This window comes from Octopus bimaculoides, chromosome 20, assembly GCF_001194135.2.
Source record: "Octopus bimaculoides isolate UCB-OBI-ISO-001 chromosome 20, ASM119413v2, whole genome shotgun sequence".
Classification (NCBI taxonomy): Eukaryota; Metazoa; Mollusca; class Cephalopoda; order Octopoda; family Octopodidae; genus Octopus; species Octopus bimaculoides.
In genome coordinates, this window is record NC_069000.1 from 10,305,714 (window position 1) to 10,311,533 (window position 5,820).

At 34.7% G+C, this 5,820-nt stretch overlaps 1 protein-coding gene and 1 long non-coding RNA gene across 8 annotated transcripts in view; one reads left to right on the forward strand and one right to left on the reverse strand.

Annotated features, from left to right (window-relative positions):
• LOC128250230 (uncharacterized) overlaps positions 1-2,296 on the forward strand; it is a 189,860-nt gene extending 187,564 nt beyond the window's left edge. For both annotated transcript variants that reach the window (XR_008266303.1, XR_008266302.1), the window contains exon 2: positions 2,228-2,296. This is a non-coding gene — a long non-coding RNA (uncharacterized LOC128250230). The remainder of the gene's footprint in view (positions 1-2,227) is intronic.
• The window catches only part of LOC106875384 (uncharacterized), a 427,703-nt gene that overhangs the window by 306,440 nt on the left and 115,443 nt on the right, over positions 1-5,820 (reverse strand). For all 6 annotated transcript variants that reach the window (XM_014923494.2, XM_052974937.1, XM_014923493.2 and 3 more), the window contains exon 2: positions 1,662-1,790. The gene's annotated coding sequence lies outside the window, so the exon portion shown is untranslated. The remainder of the gene's footprint in view (positions 1-1,661; positions 1,791-5,820) is intronic.

A 5,820-nucleotide genomic window follows, 5' to 3' on the forward strand; every position in this document is an offset into this window, starting at 1 on the left:
TATATATATATATATATATATATATATATATATATTACACACTCACACAAATTCATACTTAGATGTAGATAAAGATATGTGTGTCTGTGTGGACAAGCAGATAGATTGACGAAATTTGTTTGAATTGCAGGAGGCAGAGCGCAAGAAACAAATAATCGTTATTATCAATGTTTGTCTGTCTCAGATACGTATATTTGTCAATAGCATACACTATATATTCACTTGAGTGAATATATTTGTGCACTTGCATATATGCGTGCACTTACAAAGTATGTACATGTACGTACACACCCACACAGTTTTTGCTTTAACTCTCTTATGCGTAATTTTTTTCCGATTTCTTTTAATGTTTTCCTTCAATAACTTCCCTCCCCCACCCCCCATACCATTTTGCTATAAGTGTGACTAAACAGAAATCAATTACATGATTAGCAACATTACTTAGACTCTGAGCAGTAAGTTATATATATATATATACAGCGGTTTGTCAAACTAATGGAAATACTTAGCAACATAGGATCATAATTTTGAAATATCTATAAAACCGCCAAAAGCTTGTTTATTTTTATGTTTTTTGATTTATTATTAGTGTTGTTTAATATATTTTGATAAAATTGCAGAAAAAAGGTAATTAAAATTCATTAAAATGACAGATCTAGCAGACTTTCAAAGAGGTCAAATCGTTGGTGCTCATATGGCAGGCGCTAGCATAACAACAACAGCCAACATGTTTGGTGTATCAAGAAGTACTGTCTCAAAAGTAATGGCAGTCATTGAGAACAAGGGAAAAACCTCCTGGTCGAAACAAAATTCCAGAGAAAAACCAAAACTTTGAGAGAGAGAGAGAGAGACAGACAGACAGACAAACAGACATGGTTAGATAGATTCCTTAGAATTATAATTTCCATTAAAAAAAAGGTTAAAAAGAAGAAAATCCACATGCTTAACAGTACCAGTTGTAAGAAAATGTATTTTATATTTTAGAGAAATTTTTCTGATTTGATTTGTCTTGTGAAGTGTTATCTCTTAGACTGTAGACATGGATTGCAGAGAAATCCAATAGTAACACAACACTATCATATTATCTCAAAGAGTAATGGAACATATTACAAACACTTATTTAAATAGGTCATTCTTTATTTTGAAGGAAGTATGTTAAAAGGTTTTTCCCAACCTCTTCTAGCAGTTTTTATTTAGCTTTTTTTTTAAAGATATTCTCTATTTTATAATACATTGCTATATAGCTGGTATTAGATGTTACAAGCACCAGATTGAGACAAATGAAAGATACAGGGTTTAAGCTTTGATACGGGGTTTGTGACATATACAAGGAGGGGGTGCTCTAAGGTTATTGTGAAAGGCTTGGTTGAAGGCCCAACCTTCTGAGTTCACTCTTTACTCTTTTACTTGTTTCAGTCATTTGACTGCGGCCATGCTGGAGCACCACCTTTAGTCGAGCAAATCGACCCCAGGACTTATTCTTTGTAAGCCCTAGTACTTATTCTATCGGTCTCTTTTGTCGAACTGCTAAGTTACAGGGACACACCAGAGGTAGTAACCATAGTGATAAGGTTGTAGTAGAATGGTGGCAACAAAATAAGAAAAAGAAGAAAAGAAAATAATTAAAAGAAAATCCAGGTGTAAAATAAAGCATCTCTTACCTTCACGTAGTTGCTGACTTATTTACCATACTTTGCTGGATTATTATCTTTTTAAGTCTACCAAAGGCAAAAAATTTCTCAGACTTATAGTTTAACTCCAAGGTAGATATTATTATAAGCCATATTTCTCTGTAAATATATAAGAAAAAAAGTGTGATTAGATTTCGGATACATCATAATTATACTACAATTTATAATAACAGCACAAACAGATTTTTAAAAATTACAACCACCTGTCACTTGCAAGCAAGTATTGTTTGGAAAAATGAATTTTGGTTTTGCTAACAGTTTTAGGTGTTTGTGTAGTCTTAACAGACACAGGCATCCTCTCAGCCATTTCATCCATCATCCGACTGATGTGACCATTGGTGAGAGGGATGGCTACATCAGCATCTGAGAAATAGACTAACAGCAGCTGGATAGATAGCAACATGAAATGATGTACCTTGTTCAAAGACACACCGGCTCTCGTCCAGTCCAGAAACTGAACCTACAACTCTATGGTCACAAGCCAAATTCCTGAACACCAACATCAACTTCCATCACCACAAAATGATTTACAGCAGAAATGAAAAAAAAAAAAAAAAAAAAAAAAAAAAAAAAAAAAAAAAAAAAAAAAAAAAAAAAAAAAGAAGTTCCAGGAAGCAGAGAGTTGGCAGAATTGTTAGCACGCCGGGCAAAATGCTTAGCGGTATTTCGTCTGCCATTATGTTCTGAGTTCAAATTCCACCAAGGTTGACTTTGCCTTTCATCCTTTTGGGGTCGATAAATTAAGTACCAGTTACGCACTGGGGTCGATGTAATCGACTTAATCCTTTGTCTGCCCTTGTTTGTCCCCTCTGTGTTTAGCCCCTTGTGGGCAATAAATAAATAAGAAGTTCTAGGAAGCACGTGCATGCAAGTTGTGATTTGGAAATATGAATGGTTTTTCTAACAAATTTAAGTGTCTATGAAGTCATAGCAGACAGAGATATCTTCCCAGACATTCCATCCATCACCCAGAGGATGTGACCCCTGGAGTGAGGGAGGGCCAATTGCAGCTGGATAAACTAGAGCAACATGAAATGATGTACTTTATTCAAAGACACAATGGCCCTTGTCCAGTCCAGAAACTTAACCTATATATGATTACAAACCAAACTCCTTAACACCAATGCCAACTTCCTTCACCAAAAAATGATTTATAGCAGAATTTTTTTTTAAATGTTCCAGAAAATAATGTGTGTAGGATATGATATATGAAACTGAATTATGTTAATTATGAAGTAATTTACATAATTAAATTATTTGAAAACAACAAAAAAGTTGTTTACCTGAAAGAATATTACAATGCCTGATCTTTTATTTATATAATAACAAGAAACAAAGGGTTAAATGTTAAACTAATTATTTACAAATCATCAGCCAATTATGGCAAATGGTGTGATTAAATCAGTGCATGCGTGGGAAACAGCAACAGGAGATATCAAATTAATATTGTGATAAATTATTTTATGAAACTAAACATTGTTTTTGATTTTTTTTTTTTTTTGCTGTTGTTTTTTTTTGTTTGTTTTTTGCTTCTTTTTGCAGTAGATATAGAAAGTATTTCTTCTTGGATTGATAGAGAAAGAAAATTAAGTTTTTGATTAATTACTTATATTAATTAGGAGATGAAAGACTACAAAAAAACAAAAAAACATACATTGGGCCCCTTTTCTATACTTGTTTATCATCATCTTTCTAACGTCCACTTTTCCATGCTTGCATGGGTCAGATGAAATTCATTGAAGCAGATTTTCTATGGCTGAATGTCCTTTCTCTCCCCAACCTTCACTTATTTCAAAACAAAAGTAAAATTTCCCTCATGACCATACATTTTCATGGTAGACTGCATACACATTACACCCTCGTATGATGTTGAAACCCACTGACAACGAATGCTACCCACAAGGTATACGTGAGCCAAAAGATATAGAAGAACTCAAGACTACAGTAGAAGAAATTTGCCCATGGTCTCACACAGTAAGACTTATCCCAAAACCATGTGAATGGGAAGCACATGCTTTTACCATACAACTAGGTCTGTATCTACTAGGAAAGTATAAGATGTACTATGTAGATGAAAGATGATGGTATGGTAAAATACACTTAGTTCATGCTAGGTATGTTTTATCATACACCATTTGCATTTTATTGTCAAATAATTGGAGATGGGATGAAATTGGACACAACTTTGACCAATCTTGGATAGGACACTTTATTCTACATTGCTCCAGTTCACTAACTTACCATAACGTGGATAGCCCATCACTGAGTAGAGTTAGTTTTCTGTAATAGACTGGTATATTATCCTGGGAGAGATTTACCATTCTTCATACAATAGAACTGAAGTTAGCCACTAGTCTTCAAGAGCCAGGAATTAGGACACATCTAGATCTACCAAATACTACTGCACAGTTCACAGTTGAATATTTAAAAAACAAATGCCATATAGACTCAGCTAGACTTGGTTGTGTGGTTAAGAAACTCACTTTGCAGCCACGTGGTTTCAAACTGAATCCCACTGTGTGGCACCTTGGGGTAAGAGTCTTCTACTGTTGTCCAGAGCCAACCAGTGCCATGTGGATGAATCTTATAGATGGAAACTGTGTTGAACCTGCATTGCACACGCATGCATGTGTATTTGTGCTTATGTCCATTCACTCAACAACCAATGTTAGTTTGTTTACATAACTATAACTTAGTGGTTCAGCAAAAAAGATCAATACAATAATAAGTACTAGGTGTCGATCTATTTGTCTAAAACCCTTTAAGGCAGTGCTCCAGTATGGCCGCAGCCCAATGACTGAAACAAGCAAAAGCGAAAACATATAGTTGTAGTTTATCATATGCAATCTCTCAACAGAGTAATACTGCTTACTTTTCAGGTCCTCCAGAGAGAGAGAGAGAGAGAGCGAGAAAGAGAAAAATAGAGGGAGACAGAAAATGAGAGAGAGACAGAAAAGGAGAGAGAAAAAGAGAGAGTAGAGACAGAAAAAGAGGGAGAGAGAAATGGGAGGATGTTTAAATAGTTAAACAGTTTTTGGTTTGAACTCTTGAAGATCAATGTTTGAAGAGAAAAACACAAGCAAAGTAAAGATGGAATAAACATTCAGACAGATGTAGTTCCTACAGAGGAAGAATTCAGTAAATTGTTAATGCAGGAACATCAAAATATTTGAGGTACCTTGTAAACAATCTAATGCTTAAAAGTTGGTCAATGCACTACTTTTTACCATTAAGCAAAAAAACAAACAAAAAAAAGTAATGGCATGAGGGTGGCAAATTATTAGAGTTGTTAAGATTGTTGGATGAAATGCTTTGTGGCATTTGTTCTAATCCTTTGGGTACTGAGTTCAAATCTGGCCATGGTCAACATGAATTTTCATTCAGAAGTTAATAAAAGCTGTCAACCCCTGAATGGTGGATTGGCAGAATTCTAAGAATGCTAAAGCAGATGCCCTGCAGTAGTTGCTCCAGTGTTTCTGCACACTGAGTTCAAATCTCAACGAAGCTTACTTGGGTAGCCTTGGGTACTTAATCTGATATTCAGTTCGACATCAGCTTTGTTTCCATCAATTCAGAACAGTGGTTCTTAAATGGTACATTACAAGAGGTATTTAGGTGCTTCACAGAAGTTTAAAAATATAATTTAGGGTTTCAGAAATTCCATACAAATATATATAAATTCCATATATATAGTTAAAGATTGTACAAAAAACATAAAACAGAAGACAGAGACAGGTGAGGAAATAACAAAGAAAGTTCATTAGTTTGACACCCAGGGAAACTGGAGGAGTTCTTGATATTCTGAGCCTATGCTCTTCTGCAGAAGGGAAAGAGGAAAAAAAAAACATGGAGAGGGGAGAGAGAAAACAAAACATGCTTGGATGAACAGCTTTGCATGTTGGATTGACCGGAAGGAAAGGTTGGTGGACCCTAATTTGATCCTGTCAGTTTAAACTTCCTCCTCTCTTCTACTTTCTTCTCACTCCTTTGGTACCTCTCCTGAACCACTTTACCACCACCAGGATTATCACAAGAACTTAACACTTCTTTGACATTACCATCCTGGATTTTCCTGTACATTCTTGTTGATTATATATATATATATATATATATATATATATATATATAT